The 19,259-nt window shown below is 47.2% G+C and overlaps 1 protein-coding gene and 1 pseudogene across 1 annotated transcript in view; one reads left to right on the top strand and one right to left on the bottom strand.

Moving 5' to 3' along the window:
* Positions 1–241: 241 nt before the first annotated feature.
* Positions 242–330, bottom strand: LOC112633852 (annotated as a pseudogene).
* Positions 331–2,457: 2,127 nt separating this feature from the next.
* Positions 2,458–19,259, top strand: part of PHF20 (PHD finger protein 20) — a 185,535-nt gene continuing 168,733 nt past the window's right edge. Inside the window, exon 1 of the mRNA XM_025398902.1 lies at positions 2,458–2,554. The gene's annotated coding sequence lies outside the window, so the exon portion shown is untranslated. The remainder of the gene's footprint in view (positions 2,555–19,259) is intronic.

Here is a 19,259-nt window from a genome sequence, read left to right as displayed (position 1 = left end):
AAGTAAATGCTGGTTGAATAAGTAAAGAAACATGCTATATTTATACGGGGCTACAGAGTCTGGAGTTCTTGGCATTATTGTGGTTGTGGGGCAAAAAGTTCTTTGTGTGCTACCATAGCCACTGACATCTGAGCAATTTCATATTAATAAACATAAACCCAGAGGATCTTGGGAAGGCCCTTCCTGTATGTGAGCACTTACTTGACTGAGTGGCACTGATTCTCAAATTGCTGATTTTTAAAAAAGTATGAAATGTATCATGAATTTGCATGCTTATCCTTGTGCAGGGGTCATGTGAATCTTTTCTGTATTGTTGCAATTTTATTTTATTTTATTATTATTTTTTGAGCTGGAATCTTGTTCTGTTGCCCAGGCTAGAGTGCAGTGGTGCTATCTCGGCTCACTGCAACCTCTGCCTCCAGGGTTCAAGTCATTCTCCTGCCTCAGCCTCTCAAGTAGCCAGGACTACAGGCATGCAACACCACGCCTGGCTAATTTTTGTATTTTTAGTAGAGAGAGGGTTTCACCATGTTGGCCAGGCTGGTCTCGAACTCCTGACCTCAGGTAATCTGCCCATCTTGGCCTCCCAAAGTGCTGGAATTGCAGGCGTGAGCCACCATGCCTAGCCATGTTACAATTTTAATAGAAGACATGTACTGCCCAAGAAAGTATAGCTGAAGCTTTTGTCCCTGGTTCCACAGTATCTCTACCTAAGGGCTGCTCTTTGCCCTGACTACCTCCACTGAGGCAATACCCTCCTTAGTCTCCAGCCCTGGTTTAAAAAGCACTTCTCAAGCTGGATTTGCTGGCTGAGGCCTGTAATTCCAGCATTTCTGGAGGCTGAGGCAGGAGGATCACTTGAGCCAAGGAGTTTGAGACCAGCCTGGGCAACAAAGTGAAACCCTGTCTCTAAAACAAAAACAAAAACAAAAACTGGGTCGGGCGCAGTGGCTCACGCCTGTAATCCCAGCACTTTAGGAGGCTGAGGTGGGCAGATTATGAGGGCAGGAGTTCAAGACCAGCCTCATCAAGATGGTGAAACCCCGTCTCTACTAAAAAAAAAAAAAAATACAAAAAATTAGCTGGGTGTGGCGGCGTGCACCTGTAATTCCAGCTACTCCTGAGGCTGAGGCAGAGAATTGCTTGAACCTGGGAGGCGGAGGTTGCAGTAAGCCAAGATTGCACCACTGCACAGACTGGGCTACAGAGTGAGACTCCGTCTCAAAAAAAAAAAAAAATTGGCTGAGCACGATGTTAATTCCAGCACTCTAGGAGGCTAAGGTGGGTGGACTGCTTGAGCGCAGGAATTCAAGACCAGCCTGGGCAACATGGTGAAACTGCATCTCTACAAAAAAATGCAAAAATTAGCCAGGCTTGGTGGTGCACACCTGTGGTCCCAGCTATTAGGGAGACTGAGGTGGGAGAATTGCTTGGGCCTAGGAGGTGGAGGTTATGATGAGCCGAGACTGAGCCACTGCACTCCAGCTTGGGTGACACACTGAGACCGTGTCTAAAAAAAAAAAAAAAAATTAGCCAGGCGTGGTGGCATGGGCCTGCAGTCCCAGCTACTCAGAAGGTTGAGCTGGGGCCACAAGTGCGCACGTTCACGCCTGGCTAATTGTTGTATTTCTTGGAGAGAGGTAGGGGGGGTCTGGCTATGTTGCTCAGGCTGGACTTGAACTCGTGAGCTCAAGTGATCTACCCATCTCAGCCTCTCAAAGTGTTGGAATTACAGGCTTGAGCCACTGCTCCTGGCCTCATATTCTTTCGGGATGTCTTCAACTCCGACCTTCGTCCTCAGGCAAAATATAGCTCCTTATCCTTAGCAGCAATTGGAAACCTTTCTAGGTGTTAATGATAAAGTGGGGGAGAAAAAGAGTGCAAAGGCTCTGAGGTGAGAAGAACCTGGATTGTTGGCGGAGTTGAAGGACGCTGAGAATGTGGGGGAGCTGGATGTGTGAGGACAAGAAAGCGGCAGGTCAGGTCCAGACTTTGAAGAGCCTGGTAGATACTCTAGGTGAAGAGTTAGATCTTAATTAGGAGTAGGAAGGGAAACGGGCTTTGAGCAGGGGATGGCGTTTTGAAAAGACCTCTCTGCCTGTGTAGGAAGAATGGATTAGAACGGCGAAGAGTAATAGGGTGGAGACCACCATCATCTTGGAGAGATGGTGGTCGCTTCGATGGAGAAGTGGGAAGCTTTGAGACACATTTAGGTGGCAAAATTAACGGGTGATGGATAGCGTCCATTCCCCGGCTTCCGAGATCTCAGTGATTACGAGTGAGTAGGGGCTTCGTGTTTCTGATAGGGCGCGGGCCTGTTTCCCGCGCGTCAGGGCAGTGGGCGTGGCCTGCGCAGGCGGTTGCCACGGTGATCGGGCGGACAGGGCAGGGGGCGGGGCCGCTGGGACCTTACGTCACTCGGTGGTGGCGATGATGCGTCTGTGTGGGGGGCGGGGGATACGCTGGGCGCGTCCCGGGGGTCACGTGGTGTAGAGCACGCAGAGTCCTTCTGTCGGTTGGTCCTGGAGCGGCGCAGCCGGAGTGGGGCCGTGAGGTGAGCTCGCGGCGAGGCTCGGCGAGGCGAAGCCGGCTGGCCGGGGCCGGGTCGGGCCGGGCCCGCGCTGCGCGCGCGCCGTGCGGGCGGGGACGGCGACGGACGCCACGGCTGCTCCGGTCCCCTGCCCGGCCCCGCTCCCCGCCTGGCCCCGCTCGCCCAGCCTGGAGGGAGGCCCTGGGACTGCTGCTGAGAGCGTGGCGGGCGTGCGAGCGGTGCCCAATCCCCGGGGCTACCCTCAAGAGTGACGGCGGCTGCCGCCAATCAGCGCCGCCCGAGGGGGCTGGGCCGTGGGGTGCGGGCCCGGGGCGCGGAGCGGGCCGTGTTGGGGGTGCGGGTGAGCGCTAGGGACCGAGCCTGAGCTGGGTGGGCCCCTAGAGCCTCATCAGCAGCCTCTGCTGTTGCCCTGTGCTTTGGGGATACGTTTTTTTAAAATTGGCTTTTTTATGCTATTCCGGGGAGCACATTCCTTTCTCAAGACCCCAAATATGGGAGTGTCCCTTTTCTCTATAGTTTTGAAAACTGGGCGGCACACCCCCTTTCTTAAGCTCTAGCTCTGGAATTTTATCTAAATTTCTAAAGCCCCCCGCGAATTGAAGGTGTACCCTCTTTTCTCAGCCCCCAAAGTGGAAGCACACTCCTTTTTTCGGGCCTCCAATCTGATTCTGCATTTCCGTTCCAATTTAGAGGTTCACCCTGTTATCGGGTCTTCAGATCTGGGGTCCATTAGCCAAAGTTTTGGGATACTTTCTTGTATCCCCACCACTCCAAAGAAGAATCCCCCTTTTCCAGGTCCCAAATCTGACAGCATGCCTTCAGGAATTTATTACATTTAGGGGCCACTTCCTTTCCTCAGCCCTTCAAATCTGAGGTTGGGCCGAAAACGATGTCCAAATTCTGAAGTTTATGAGTACTTATTTCCAGTTTCACAAATAAGGGAATCCACTGCCTTCTCCCGAGACTGTATTCTTGGGGTTACACACTTTTCACGTGTTCCCCAAATCAAACTACCTTATTTCCTGAGGGAGACTCATTTTCATATCTGGGAGTATATTTATTTCTTGTGCCCCTCAAATGTACGAGGTGAACCCCTTTTAGTTCTACAACTCTCAGAGTGCAGCCACTTTCCAGATGCTTCTTAAATTTGGGGGGCACACCTTTTTCTGAGTCCTCTCATTTCCAGGTGGCGAATGGTCTGTGGTTTTGAGCATGGCTTCCTACCCTTTTTAGCTTTTCTGTCATCCAAGACATTTTCATTCCTCAGTTTCCTTCCATTTTTGGAGCCACATTCCCCTTGAGGTGCTCTCCCAGTCTGGTCAGCGTACCCATTTCCTCTTCCCTCCTCTGGCGAGTGCGTATCTTTGTTCAGCACGGCACTTTTCTCTCTGCTCCTGCGGCCTTTTTTTCAGAGCACACTTCCCAGAGTCACGCCTCCTGAATTCTCCTCTCCCTCCAGGGAAGGATTCCTCTCCTAAAGGGCTACCTGCACATTGTTTTTCATAGGCCTGTCTTTTATCTTTCCGCTAACAGGATCTCTTCTCTTTTGGCTTGCCCAATCCCCAAACATTTTTCTGGTTTCTGTCTTTCTCCGGAACTGTTCTGTTTATGTAGTGGCTATACAGATTTTCCTTGTGCTGGAGGTGGCCTCAAGTCTAGGAGTGCCTCAGCCCCCAAGGCTGGATTCAAAGTGGAAACCATTTCTTTGGTTAATCACAGGACTCTGAATCCTCCTGGTGGTTTACTTCATAGAACACCTAAGATTCTGTTTGGGTGCATACTGTTTTCTCCTTTGCTTTTATCTCCTTGTGCTGGAAAACAAAAACAAACAAAACTCTCAGATTTCTCCAGCACTGCTTCTAGCCTATAAGCTTCTTCCCTACATTGGCTTTATTACTATCTTTTATGAAGAGAATATGTCATTTGGAGGAATTCCTTGGATACTCTTTTTGTTCTTGTCCCTAGGGTGTCGGTGGGGAAATGGATATTTTTCTCTCCCAGTCATCCTCTTGTCAGTCTTCACCCCCAATCCTGACTTCAAAATCTGCAAATATCTGGGACCTCCTGTCTCTTAAGAAGAGCCTCAATAGTTCTTTCTTTTGTGTTTCCCTCTGCCTTTACAGATCTTATTCAGGGCTTCTCAGCCTGAACCCCCAACCAGATTAATTTCTCCACAGCTGGAATTCCAAGTGCTTGGGGATAATGATACCTCTGACCTTTCTTCCTTTTGGGAAGTACTTGAGTGTGCAACTGCATGAGGCCTCAGCAGGAGAGAGATTTTTAGGTCCAAGAAGCTATACCAGTAGGACAAGGCAGGAAAATACTACACTTTCAGGATCAAGCCCCTCTGACTCTCATTTGGAAACTGGATGTTTGCTAAGCACCTGCTTCTTAAGGATGCCGAGGGATTTAATCATATTCCCAGAAACCTGGAGAGATTAATGGGGCCTATGGAGAAGTGCTCTGAACTCAGTGTTGGGACTTGAATAAAATTAACCATTATCATGTTTACAGAACAACTAAACTTTTATATTTCATGTGCATGAAAGCCCTAGAACTAAGTTGTGTTATTTCCAGAAATGAAATAGATCCCACAGTTAGATCATGTGACCATTAGTAAGTACCAAATTTATAAAAAACACTGGAGGTCTGTCTGAGCAGTAGCTAATAAAATATAGTATATTGAAAGTGAACAGGTACTTTGTCTCTTTCTTTGACTGTTTGATACTTTATCTGTGTACTGCTGTACAGTGCACCCTTAAAGTATTCTACACCAGTGCTTCTCAAACTTGAATGTGCACATAAGTCACCCAGGGGTCTTGTTGAAATGCTGATTCTGATTTGGTAGATCTAGGATGGGACCTGGATGCATTTCTGATTTGCAGGTGATGCTGATGTTACTGAACTACACTTTTAGTAGTGAGGTTTCATACACAAAGACAAAGATTTCTCTGTGAAAATAGGAAGGTGGTGGTTAGCCTTATATATATATTTTTATTTTATCTTTATCCAGATACACATCCCTTAAAAGTTTGTACAAGGCCATAGTCCCCTCTATTAGTTATACTCAATTAGTTATTCTAGCACATAGCTTTTTAACTAACGGCCAAAACTGGCTGGGTACAGTGGCTCATGCCTGTAATTCCAGCACTTTGGGAGCTGAGGCGGGCAGATCATGAGTTCAGGAGTTCGAGACCAGTCTGGCCAACACAGTGAAACCCCGTCTCTACAAAAAATACAAAAATTAGCTGGGCATGGTGGCAGGTGCCTGTAATCCCAGCTACATGGGAGGCTGAGGCAGGAGACTAGCTTGAACCCGGGAGGTGGAGGTTGCAGTGAGCCAGGATCATACCACTGCACTCTATCCTGGGCCACAGAGCGAGATTCTGTCTCAAAAAAAAAAAAAAAGGCTGAAACTTCTCCGGGAGTTTTGTTTCTGTATATAAATATATATTTTTTGGGTTGGGGGAAGTGGGGGGGGACAGGGTCTCATTCTGTCACCCAAACTGGAGTGCAGTGGTGTGATCACAGCTTACTGCAGCCTCAACCTTCTGTGCTCAAGCGATCCTCCCCTCAGCCTCTTGAGTTTCAGAGACCACAGGCCTGTGCCACCACACCTGGCTAATTTTAAATGTTTTGTAGAGACGAGATCTTGCCATTTTGCCCAGGTTGGTCTTGAACTTGTGGGATCAAGCAGTCCTCCACCTTAGCCTCCCAATGTGTTGGGATTATAGGTGTGAGCTGCCATTCCTGGCTATTGCCAGATTTAAATGGTTACGTATTTCTTACTTGAACGTGAACATTATTATTGATATAGAATCATTCTAATAAATGCTGCATAGCCAGCTTGTCTCTCTGGTTCCTTACCTTTCATCCTATGATGAGTAGAGAGTCTGTGACACCCTAGATCAGCAGGGTCACAGGTGTTGGAATTTCCAAGGAGTCCTTCTTGGTTTTCTGGGTTCTGGAAATGGGCCAGGAAAAGCCAGGATAAAGGTAGGTGCCCCAATCTTGAGTGGAAGCTTCTGGCTTTCTCTAAATGGGTGCTCTAGAAAGGCAAATGCTGGGGAGAAGATGGTATTCTTTGATGGTGATCATGCTTTATGATGATCTTTCTCCTTTTGTACCCACATGTCTAATCTATTCTAAGTCTCAAGTGGATTTTTCCTTTTTTCAAAAAAATTTTTTTTTGGAGACAAAGACTACCTCTGAAAGCGTTTTTCGTTTCTAAGTGTGTTGGATCATCTGTACCTATTTCCCTGGCTGTCACCTGTCTGGCCCTCTTCCACATGATCCTGTTGCCAGCCTTAATCAGGGCAAACCTGAATGACTAGACTGTTTTGTGTCCCTGTCCTCTCCCAACCCCTATTCCTCACATGAATGTCAGATCCTATTCAGTAACGGATTTGATCTGGATTTGGCTCAAGTCCCAGCTCTTCCACTCACTGTGAGACCTCAGGCAAGTCACTTAATGCTATGGGCCTGCTTCTCCCATTTGTAAAATGAGGGGATGATGATCTGCAATGTCCATCTGGCTGAATCTTCGTCGCTACCTCGCTTAGAAACCCAGTTGCCTGTGGAAGCTTGTTGCAGCAGATCTGATTTCTTTCATGTGTTCCCTTGGGCAGCCTGCCAGTTAGTCCCTTGTCCGAGTCACTTCTGCCACTATCTTTTTTCTAGCTGAGGCAGCCAGCTTGTTCTTAACCCAACTTCAGCATTCTTCTTGCCTCCATGTCTTCTTCCAGTTCCATGCTGTATTTCATTCAGAATTACCTGAAATCCTCAAAGAAATCTTCCTGAGTTCTCCATTCAATGTTAGTGACTTCCCTGCCTTACCAAGATGGAGTCTATACCTTATATGCCCCGTATTTACTTGTCAGTTCTCTTATCTAATGTATACTTAAAAAGGGACTTCATTTCCTCCATACCACAGTTTTGTTTTTTGGTTTGAATTAGCAGGGCAAGTGGCATGAAATTTAAAGAGGAAGCAAGCAGGTTGTTTGCCTTTGGCTGGGATTTGGGGAAAGTGAGATGTAATGTTTTTAGTCCCCAAGATCTCCTGTATCTGTGGGAATCAGTTGCCTGGTACATCTTCCTGGATTGTAAAGGTACTTAAACTCCCTTTCTGAAGTTTGAAAGTGTATCCTAAGTGCAAATACCATTTGACAATTACTTGTGGTTGGGTGGGTGCAATGGCTTACGCCTGTAATCCCAACACTTTGGGAGGCCAAAGTGGGAGGATTGCTTGAATCCAGGAGTTCAAGACCAGCCTGGGCAACGAAGTGAGATTCCTGTCTCTACCAAAAAAAAAAAAAAAAAAAAAAAAGTAGTCAGGCATGGTGTTGCGTGCTTGTAGTCCCAGCTCCTTGGGAGGCTGACCTGGGAGTTCAGAGGCTGCAGTGAGCTAGGATTGTACCACTGCACTACAGTTGGGTGACAGCGTGAGACCCCGTTGCTTCCAAGTGCTCTTCTAGGAACACACAGCCACAAAACCCAGACAAAGAATTGTTAAGGATAATGATAAGAAATCTGTATTTCAAATAACTTAACAAATGAATAAAACTAACAGTACTTTGAGTGCACCTGATTATTGCCAAAGACAGGTGCTGAGGGGGCTTGGAAGTCAGAATTTAAAGGTATATTTAACCTTTGGAGTTTTCTTCCTTCATCATCTTCCTAAGAAATAATAGGGAGGATGTTTACATTTTTCTTGATAAACAGTCTTTTTATTAATTTTATTTATTTATTTATTTTGAGACAGGGTCTTGCTGTGTCGCCCAAGCTGGAGTGTAGTGGCACAGTCTCAGCTCACTGTAACCTCTGCATCCTGAATTCAAGCGATTCTTGTGCCTTAGCCTCCTGAGTAGCTGGGATTATAGGTGTGCACCACCATGCCCAACTAATTTTTTGTAGTTTTAATAGAGACAGGGTTTCACTATGTTGGTTAAGCTGGGACATTTTTCTTTTTTTTTCTTTTTTTTTTTTTTTTGAGACAGAGTCTCGTTCTGTCGTCCAGGCTGGAGTGCAGTGGCCGGATCTCAGCTCACTGCAAGCTCCGCCTCCCGGGTTTACGCCATTCTCCTGCCTCAGCCTCCCAAGTAGCTGGGACTACAGGCGCCCGCCACCTCGCCTGGCTAGTTTTTTGTATTTTTTAGTAGAGACGGGGTTTCACCGGGTTAGCCAGAATGGTCTCGATCTTCTGACCTCGTGATCCGCCCGTCTCGGCCTCCCAAAGTGCTGGGATTACAGGCTTGAGCCACCGCGCTGGGCAAGCTGGGACATTTTTCTTGATAAACATTCTTTAAACCAAAATGTATGCTTAGTCAAGCTCCTTGATTGGATTATGAGCTTAGAGAAAAGGAGGGTGATGTCTTTGTCTTATCCGTCTTTGTCAGTGACTGCCCGTTACAGGCTATTGACTGTAGAGTAACCTAATGAAAATTGAGACGGGCGCTGTGGCTCACGCCTGTAATCCCAGCACTTTGGGTGGCTAAGTTGGATGGATCACCTGAGGTCAGGAGTTCAAGACCAGCCTGGCCAAGACATGATGAAACTCTGTCTCTACTAAAAATACAAAAAATTAGCCAGGCGTGTGGCAGGTGCCTGTCATCCCAGCTACTCGGGAGGCTGAGGTAGGAGAATGACTTGAACCTGGGAGGCAGCGGTTGCAGTGAGCCAAGATCGCGCCACTGCACTCCAGCCTGGGTAACGAGTGAAACTGTGTCTCAAAAAGAAAAAAAAAAAAAAGTGAAACCTTTGTAATAATGCCTTATTATTTATTATTATAATAATTATTTATCATTATAATGTAATAATTATATATTATATTATATATTATATATAATATTGTATAATTATTATAATATTTATTATTATAATGTAATAATTTGTAATAATGCTTTGACAATTTTGCTAGATCTTGGGCTAGGTCCTCCCTGGACCTTGCTTTCTTTTGCCAAATAATGGAACTAATGAGCTGGCAGAAATCCTATACAATTTTAGAAGCCTAATATGAGTGACTAAATGTAAATAGGGTGGTTTTAGGAAAGAGTGGTGGAGCTTGAATCAGTGCACTTTGGGGAAGGAGCAAGAGGAGGGGCTTGGGATTTCAACAAAGGGTTATTTTTTTTTTTGAAGTGGAGTCTCACTTTGTTGCCCAGGCTGGAGTGCAATAATGGCACAATCTCGGCTCACTGCAACCTCTGCCTCCCAGGTACAAGTCATTCTCCTGCCTCAGCCTTCCGAGTAGCTGGGACTACAGGTGTGTGCCACCTCACCTGGCTAATTTTTTATATTTTTAGTAGAGATGGGCTTTCACCATATTGGCCAGGCTGGTCTCGAACTCCCGACCTCGTGATCTGCCCACCAGGGACTCCGAAAGTGCTGGGATTACAGGTGTGAGCCACTGCGCCTGGCCTAAACCAAGCTTTTTATTCAATGACAGTTTATTCCATGTCAGGAGCATAATTCTAGGATTTTAAAGGCTGACTTCCAGGAATCATAGATGGGTATTTGGGGTCTCTGTCCTAGTAGAGACCTGGTTCTCAAGAGGTCTCTTTCTCATATGAAAAAAGTCCATGGCTGGTGGATTGACATTCCTTTCTTTCTTTTCTTTTGTTGTTGAGACAAAGTCTAGCTCTGTTGCCCAGGAGTGCAGTGGTGCAATCTCGGCTCACTGCAACCTCCGCCTCCTGGGTTCAAGCAATTCTCCTGCCTCAGCCTCCTGAGTAGCTGGGATTACAGGTGCCCACCACCATGCCTGACTAATTTTTTGTATTTTTAATAGAGATCGAGTTTCACCACGTTCGCCAGGCTAGTCTTGAACTCCTGACCTCAAGTGATGCACTTGCCTCGGCCTCCCAAAGTGCTGGGATTACAGGCGTAAGCCACCATGCCTGGCCAATGCCTTTCTTGCTTCTACAGGTGCACAGGTGTTGGGATTTCTAGGTTGTGGAAACTTGGTATGGAAATGTGGGCATTTTACAATAATGATAACTATTGCTAGCATTTTTGGAACACTCTCTTAAATGTCATTGAATCCTTACATCTGACCTGCCATCCTCTCCTAACAGAGGAGGAAACTGAGATGAGTAATTTGTCCAAGGTCATTTGGCTGATAAGCAGGGCCTGGATTGGAGTCCGGGTTTCTTTCTTTTTTTTTTTTTTTGAGACGGAGTCTCGCTCTGTCGCCCAGGCTGGAGTGCAGTGGCCGGATCTCAGCTCACTGCAAGCTCTGCCTCCTGCGTTAACGCCATTCTCCTGCCTCAGCCTCCCGCGTAGCTGGGACTACAGGCGCCTGCCACCTCGCTCGGCTAGTTTTTTTTATATTTTCAGTAGAGATGGGGTTTCACCGTGTTCGCCAGGATGGTCTCGATCTCCTGACCTCGTGATCCGCCCGCCTCAGCCTCCCAAAGTGCTGGGATTACAGGCATGAGCCACCGCGCCCGGCCGGGAGTCCGGGTTTCTTTGCCTCCTGTCCCAGTGCTCTTACATCCCTCTCTCTGTAGCTATCGTGCTTTTCCCCCTAGAAATTTGAATGAGTCATTTTAACTACAAATCAAACAGGTGGCAGTCTGCCCTTTGCCACCCTCATCCGAGATTTCATTCTTTTTTTTTTTTTTTTTTTTGAGACAGAGTCTTGCACTGTCGCCCAGGCTGGAGTGCAGTGGTGCAATCTCAGCTCACTGCAAGCTCCTCCTCCCGGGTTCACACCATTCTCCTGCCTCAGCCTCCCGAGTAGCTGGGACTACAGGTGCCCTCCACGACGCCTGGCTAATTTTTTGTCGTTTTAGTAGAGATGGGATTTCACCATGTTAGCCAGGATGGTCTCGATCTCCTGACCTCGTGGTCCACCCACCTCTGCCCTCAAAGTGTTGGGATTAGAGGCATGAGTCACCATGCCCAGCACTTTTTTTTTTTTTTTTGAGACAGAGTCTAACTCTGTCTCCCAGGCTGGAATTCTGTGACATGATCTTGGCTCACTGCAGTCTCCGCCTCCTGGGTTCAAGTGATTCTCCTGCCTCCAAGTGATTCTCCTGCTTCAGCCTCGTGAGTAGCTGGGATTACAGGCAAGCACTACCACACCAGGCTAATCTTTCATATTTTTAGTAGAGACGGGATTTTACCATGTTGCCCAGGCTGGTCTTGAACTCCTGACCTCAGGTGATCCACCAGCCTCGGCCTCCCAAAGTGCTGGGATTACAGACATGAGTCACTGGCGCCTGGCCTTTTTTTTTTTTTTTGAGATGGAGTTTCGCTTTGTAACCCACGGTGGAGTGCAATGGCTCGTATTGGCTCACTGCAACCTCCCCCTCCCAAGTTCAAGTGATTCTCCTGCCTCAGCCTCCCAAGTAGCTGGGATTACAGGCATGTGCCAACACGCCTGTCTTATTTTCTGTTGTTAGTAGAGATGGTGTTTTACCATGTTGGTCAGTCTGATCTCGATCTCCTGACCTCAGCTCCTCCACCCACCTCGGCCTCCTAAAGTGCTGGGATTACAGGTGTGAGCAAGATTTTCTTCTTCTTCTTCTCCTTCTTCTTCTTCTCCTCCTCCTTCTTCTCCTCCTCCTCCTTCTCCTCCTCCTCCTCCTCTTCCTCCTCCTCCTCTTCCTCCTCCTCCTCCTCCTCCTCTCCTTCTCCTCCTCTCCTTCTCCTTCTTCTTCTCTCCTTCTCCTTCTCCCCCCCTCCTCCTTCTCTCCTCCTCCTTTTTTCCTCCTCCTCCTTCTTCTTTTTTTTTTTTTTTTTTTGAGACGTCTTGCTCTGTCGCCCAGGCCAGAGTGCAGTGGTGCGATCTCGGCTCACTGCAACCTCCTCCTCTGGGGTTCAAGCAATTCTCATGCCTCAGCCTCCTGAGTAGCTGGGATTATAGGTGTGTGCCACCACGTCTGGCTCATTTGCATGTTTTTTTTTTTTTTTTGAGATGGAGTCTTGCTCTGTCGCCCAAGCTGGAGTGCAGTGGCGCGATCCTGGCTCACTGCAAGCTCCGCCTCCTGGGTTCACGCCATTCTCCTGCCTCAGCCTCCCGAGTAGCTGGAACTACAGGCGCCCGCCACCGTGCCCGGCTCATTTTTTGTATTTTTAGTAGAGACGGGGTTTCACCATGGTCTCGATCTCCTGACCTTGTGATCCGCCCGCCTTGGCCTCCCAAAGTGCTGGGATTACAGGCGTGAGCCACCGCGCCCGGCCGCATGTTTTTAATAAAGATGGGTTTCACCATATTGGCCAGGTTGGTCTCTGCCTGCTTTGGCCTCCCAAAGTGCTGGGATTACAGGCGTGAGCCACCATGCCTGGCCTTCATTCTTGACAATGCAAAACATCCTTTAATTGTAGAAGCCCAGTTCTCCCAGCTCAGGCTGCCTCTCTACATTTTTCTTTCTTCTTCAATTTTTGTTGTTGTTGTTGTGGTCAGATACACATAATATAAAATTTGCCATCTTAACCATTTTTAAATATATAGATTATTGGTAATATATATAATGTTGTGCAGCCATCACCACTATCCATCTCCATAACTCTTCAAAATTGAAACTCTGGGCCAGGTCCAATGGCTCATGCCTGTAATCCCAGCACTTTGGGAGGCTGAGACGGGTAGATCACTTGAGGTCAGGAGTTCGAGGCCAGCCTGGCCAACATGGCAAAACCCCATCTCTACTAAAAATACAAAAATTAGCTGGGCATGGTAGCACATGCCTGTAATCCCAGCCACTAGGGAGCCTGAAGCAGGAGAATTGTTTGAACCCGGAGGGCAGGTAGAGGTTGCACTGAGTCAGGATTGCCGCACTACTCTCTAACCTAGGTGACAGAGCAAGACTCCAACTCAAATAAATAAATAAATAAATAAAAATTGTAATTCTGTACCCATTAAACACTGACTCCCTCTTTCATGAACCTCCTCCCAGCCCCGGCAGCCACCATTCTACTTTCTGTCTCCATGTTTTTGAATACTTTTCTGCCTTTTTTGAGGTTCCTGGGCATGACTGATTTGGGTTGCTTGACTGTCCCTTGGTTCCATGGAGTATTGAATTCTGTCTAATGTGCTTTGATGAGTAGAAAATTGGTCATGCTGTGACCTATATGATAATTAGACATCTGCAATTTTTAAAGGCAAGGTAATTAAAGAGGCCACTTTTCTTTTTCTTGTTTTTTTTTTTTTTTGTTTCTTTTCTTTTTGAGGCATTCTCACTCTGTTGTCCAGGCTGGAATGCAGTGACATGATCTCAGGGCTGACTGCAACCTCTGCCTCCTGGGTTCATGCGATTCTCCTGCCTCAGTCTCCCGAGTAGCTAGGATTACAGGCACGTGCTACCATGCCCGGCTAATTTTTGTATTTTTGGAAGAGATGGATTTTCACTGTATTGGCCAAGCTGGTCTTGAACTCCTGACCTCAAGTGATCCACCCTCCTCGGCCTCCCAAAGTGCTAGGATTACAGGCCACTGCGCCTGACCAAGAGGCTGATTTTCATGTCCAGGCTGCATGGTATGTGGTGGTGAGATTGCAGGATTTGGAGGTGGAATGTCTGAGTTTGAGTGCCTGTATTTGCCACTCTCTTGGGGCCACATGTAATTTGGGCATATGACTTAAACCTCTTGAACCTTTCATTGTGTTATGCACATTGGAGGCAGAACTTTCCAGCCTAGCAAGTTACTTAACCTATATGAGCCTGTTTCCTCACCTAAGTGTTATCATAACTGTCTGACATCAGTCATTGGGAAATATCAGTACATGTTATCCTTTCTCTCCATTTCCTAATCTATAAAGGAAATTAAAGAAACCTGGTTTGACTGGGCACAGTGGTTCATGCCTGTAATCCCAGCACTTTGGGAGGCCAAGGCAGGAGGATTGCTTGAAGCCAGGAGTTTGAGACCAGTCCTGGCCACAGAGTGAAACCTCATCTCTAAAAACAAGATTAAAAAAAATATTAGTCTGACATGGTGGTGCACACCTTGTAGTCCCAGCTCCTTGGGAAGCTGAGGTGGAAGGATTGCTTGAACCCAGGAGTGCAAGGCTGCAGTGAGCTATGATCCTGCCACTGTACTCCAGCATGGGTTACAGCGAGAGCCTATGTTTAAAAAAAAAAAAAAAGAAAGAAAGAAAAGAAAAGAAAAGAAAAAGAAAGCATAGTTTAGGCCGGGCGCGGTGGCTCAAGCCTGTAATCCCAGCACTTTGGGAGGCCGAGACGGGCGGATCACGAGGTCAGGAGATCGAGACCATCCTGGTTAACATGGTGAAACCCCGTCTCTACTAAAAAAAAATACAAAAAAAAAAAAAAAAAACTAGCCGGGCGAGGTGGCGGACGCCTGTAGTCCCAGCTACTCGGGAGGCTGAGGCAGGAGAATGGCATGAACCCGGGAGGCGGAGCTTGCAGTGAGCTGAGATCCGGCCACTGCACTCCAGCCTGGGTGACAGAGCGAGACTCCGTCTCAAAAAAAAAAAAAAAAAAAAGAAAGCATAGTTTATAGAGTTTTCCTGGCTGGATGATCTATGAAGAGTTGAGTGTATGTTACCATTATTACTTTTGTTTTATTCCTCTCAGAAAATGTGTGTAAAATTCCTCCATGGGCCCTTCAGTGGGCCTTGTTAGTTTGTATTTCACCTATAACTTTATCAATAGTGTATGCCAAAGAAAAAGACTCTTGCATTTTTTTTTCTTTGTGGAGTCTCACTCTGTTGCCCAGGCTGGAGTGCGGTGGCACAATCACAGCTCTCTTGCAGCTTCAACCTCCTGGGTTCAAGGGATCCTCCTGCCTCATCCTCCTGAGTAGTTGGGACTACAGGTGTATGCCACCATGCTTGGCTAATTTTTTAAAAATTATTATTATTTGTAGAGACAGACTGGTCTCAAACTCTTGGGCTCAAGTGATTCTCCTGCCTCGGCCTTCCAAAGTACTGGGATTGGCCAGTCATGGTGGCTCATGCCTGTAATCCCAGCATTTTGTGAGGCCTAGGCAGGCGGATCACTTGAGGTCAGAACTTCGAGACCAGCCTGACCAACATGGAGAAACCCCATCTCTACTAAAAATACAAAAAATTAGCTGGGCATGGTGGCACATGCCTGTAATCTCAGCTACTCTTGGGAGGCTGAGGCAGGAGAATCGCCTGAACCCAGGAGGTGGAGGTTGCGGTGACCTGAGATCCTGCCATTGCACTCTAGCCTGGGCAACAAGAGTGAAACTCCGTCTCAAAACAAAACCAAACCAAAGTACTGGGATTATAGGCATGAGCCACTGTCCCACCCTTACTTTTTTTTTTGAGACAAAGTATCGCTCTGTCTGCAAGGCTGGAGTGCAGTGGCAAGATCTCGGCTCACTACAATCTCTGCTTCCAGGGTTCAAGTGATTCTCCTGATTCTTCTGCCTCAGCCTCCTGAGTAGCTGTGACTACAGGTGCCTGCCACCACGCCTGGCTAATTTTTGTATTTTTAGTAGAGATGGGGTTTCACCATATTGGCCAGGCTGGTCTTGAACTCCTGACCTTGTGATCCGCCTGCCTCAGCCTCCCAAAGTGTTGGGATTACAGGCGTGAGCCACTGCGCCTGGCCACATTTTTTTTCCCCTCATTTTCACACACACAAAACTAACAGTAATCTCTTAATATTATTAATGTTGAAATATCCCAAAGACTTTGGGGTTTTTTTGTTTGTTTGTTTTTTGTTTTTTTTTTTTGAAATGGAGTCTCACTATGTCTACCAGGCTGGAGTGTAGTGGCATGATCTCTGCTCACTGCAACCTCCGCCTTCCGGGCTCAAGAGATTGTCCTGCGTCAGCCTGCCGAGTAGCTGGGAATACAGATGCGTGCCACTATGCCCAGCTAATTTTTATGTTTTTAACAGAGACGGGGTTTCACCATGTTGGCCAGGCTGGTCTTGAACTCCTGACCTCAGGTGGTCTGCCCACCTCAGCATCCCAAAGTATTGGGATTACAGGCATGAGCCACTGCACTCAGCCCCTTGTTTTTAAAAGTAATAAAGGTTAGTGGGGGCCGGGCGCGGTGGCTCACACCTGTAATTCCAGCACTTTGGGAAGCTTAGGTGGGCAGATCACTTGAGCTGAGGAGTTGGAGACTAGCCTCGGCAACATGGCAAACCCCGCCTCTATAAAAAGTACAAAAATGAGCAAGGTGTGGTGGCACGTTCCTGTAGTTCCAGCACTGGGGGAGCTGAGGTGGGGAGGATGGTTTGAGCCTGGGAGGCAGAGGTTGCGGTGAGCCAGGATCATGCCACTGCACTCCAACCTGGGCCACAGAGCCAGACACTCTTAAAAAAAACAAAAAACAGGGTAGTGGGTTTTGGAGGAAGGAAGTCTTGCTTCTGAAGTCCCAGCTCTTCTATCTAGCCAGGTGACTTTGGGCAAGTTGTTTATTGCTTTAAGCCTCTTAATCCTCCTTCGTAAAATGGAATAATACTGCTGACTTCTCTACATTGTTGGGAGTGAGATGTTTGTCAAGGATTTAGCATGTGGTAATAAATCAGTAAATATTAAGTATTTCCTGGTATTAATAATAAAGGCTAGGAATAAAAGTTAATATTTAAAGGATAAGGGAATTTTATTTATTTATTTATTTATTTTTGAGACGGAGTTTTGCTCTTGTCACCCAGGCTGGAGTGCAGTGGCGCGATCTTGGCTCACTGCAACTTTTGCCTCCTGGGTTCAAGCGATTGTCCTGCCTTAGCCTCCTGAGTAGCTGGTACTATGGACTCCTGTGACCATGCCTGGTTAATTTTTGTATTTTCAGTAGAGATGGGGTTTCACCATGTTGGCCAGGCTGGTCTTGAACTCCTGACCTCAGGTGATCCTCCCACCTCAGCCTCCCAATGTGCTGGGATTACAGGCGTTAGCCACCATGCCCTGCCAGGATAAGGGAACTAACGAATTGTCTCATAAATAACTTAGGTATTTAAAACTCCATAGGCGTGAAAATGTCTCTCGAGGCCCTGTTGAGTAATGATTTCATCTCCAAGTTGTTTTCCTTCGTAATATGGTGATATTTCAATTAAGAAACTCTGTAAGAATAGGCCGGGCATGGTGGCTCACACTTGTAATCCCAGCACTTTGGGAGACTGAGACCACCAGCCTGGCCAACACAGTGAAATCCCGTCTCTACTAAATTAGCTGGGCATGGTGGCAGGTGCCTTTCGTCCCAGCTACTTAGGAGGCTGAGGCAGGAGAATTACTTGAACCCAGGAGGTAGACGTTGCAGTGAGCTGAGATTGCACCACTGCACTCCAGCCTGGGCGACACAGTGTGACTCCATCTCAAAAAAAAAAAAAAAAAAAGAAATCTTGTAAGGATAGCTACTCAGGTGTGTTTAAAGAAAGATTTCCCAGCCGGTCACAGTGGCTCAAGCTTGTAATCCCAGCACTTTGGGAGGCCGAGGTGGGTGGATCATGAGGTCAGGAGATCAAGACCATCCTGGCCAACATGGTAGAACCCTGTCTCTACTAAAAATACAAAAAAAATTAGCAGAGCATGGTGGCGCATGCCTGTAATTGCAGCTACTCGGGAGGCTGAGGCAGGAGAATCATCGCTTGAACTAGGGAGTCAGAGGTTCCAGTGAGGCAAGATTGCGCCACTGCATTCCAGCCTGGTGACAGCGCACGACTCCGTCTCAATAAATAAATAAGACTTCCCCTCGGCTGTGCGCAGTGGCTCACGCCTGTAATCCCAGCACTTTGGGAGGCTGAGGTGGGTGGATCACAAGGCCAGGAGATCGAGACTATGCTGGCCAACATGGTGAAACCCCGTCTCTACTAAAATACAAAAAATTAGCCCAGTGTGGTGCCGCACGCCCGTAGTTTCAGCTACTTGGGAGGCTGAGGCAGGATAATTGCTTGAACCAGGGAGGTGGAGGTTGCAGTGAGCCGAAATTGAGCCACTGCCCTCTAGCTTGGCGACAGAGCAAGACTCCGTCTCAAAACTCACTCCAGAGCTATAGACTATATCACTCAGAGAGTACAGAGTATTGATAGATTGGAGCCCTCAGTGCCTAAAGAAATGGATACAGCTTTTCTTAAGCCCCAGGGATAAAATTGTGGTCTGTCTTCAGTTGCTTCATTCCACGTGCTTTGCCTACCTCTGCAAAGGAGTAGTAATAGTTTCTATGTTTACCTGTGGATAACACTCTTCAAAGAACCTCCATATGATTATCTCCTTGAATCTCTACACCCTTTGAGATGGATGATATTGATCTCTTTCCTGTTTCTTTTTTTTTTTTTTTTTTTTGAGACAGGGTCTCTTGCTCTGTTGCCCAAGCTGTAGTATAGTGGTGCAGTCATAGTTCACTGCAGCCTTGAACCCCTGGGCTCAAGTGATTCTCCTGCCTCAGCGTCCTGAGTAGCTAGGACCACAGGTGTGTATCACCGTGCCTGGGTATTTATTTATTTATTTATTTGAGACGGAGTTTCACTCTTGTTGCCCAGGCTGGAGTCCAATGACGCGATCTCAGCTCACTGCAACTTCTGCCTCCCAGGTTCAAGCGATTCTCTTGCCTCAGCCTCTGGAGCAGCTGGGATTACAGGGATGTACCACCATGCCCAGTTAATTTTGTATTTTTAGTCTAGATGAGGTTTCACCATGTTGGTCAGGCTGGTCTCTAACTCCCGATCTCAGGTGATCTGCCTGCCTCAGCCTGTCAAAATGCTAGGATTACAGCTGTGAGCCACCGCACCCAGCCTATTTTTGTATTTTTTTTTTTTTTTTTTTTTTTTTTTTT

Source organism: Theropithecus gelada, chromosome 10 (assembly GCF_003255815.1).
Source record: "Theropithecus gelada isolate Dixy chromosome 10, Tgel_1.0, whole genome shotgun sequence".
Lineage (NCBI taxonomy): Eukaryota > Metazoa > Chordata > Mammalia > Primates > Cercopithecidae > Theropithecus > Theropithecus gelada.
Note: the sequence above shows the minus strand (reverse complement) of the source record. Positions and strands in the feature narration are given on the sequence as shown.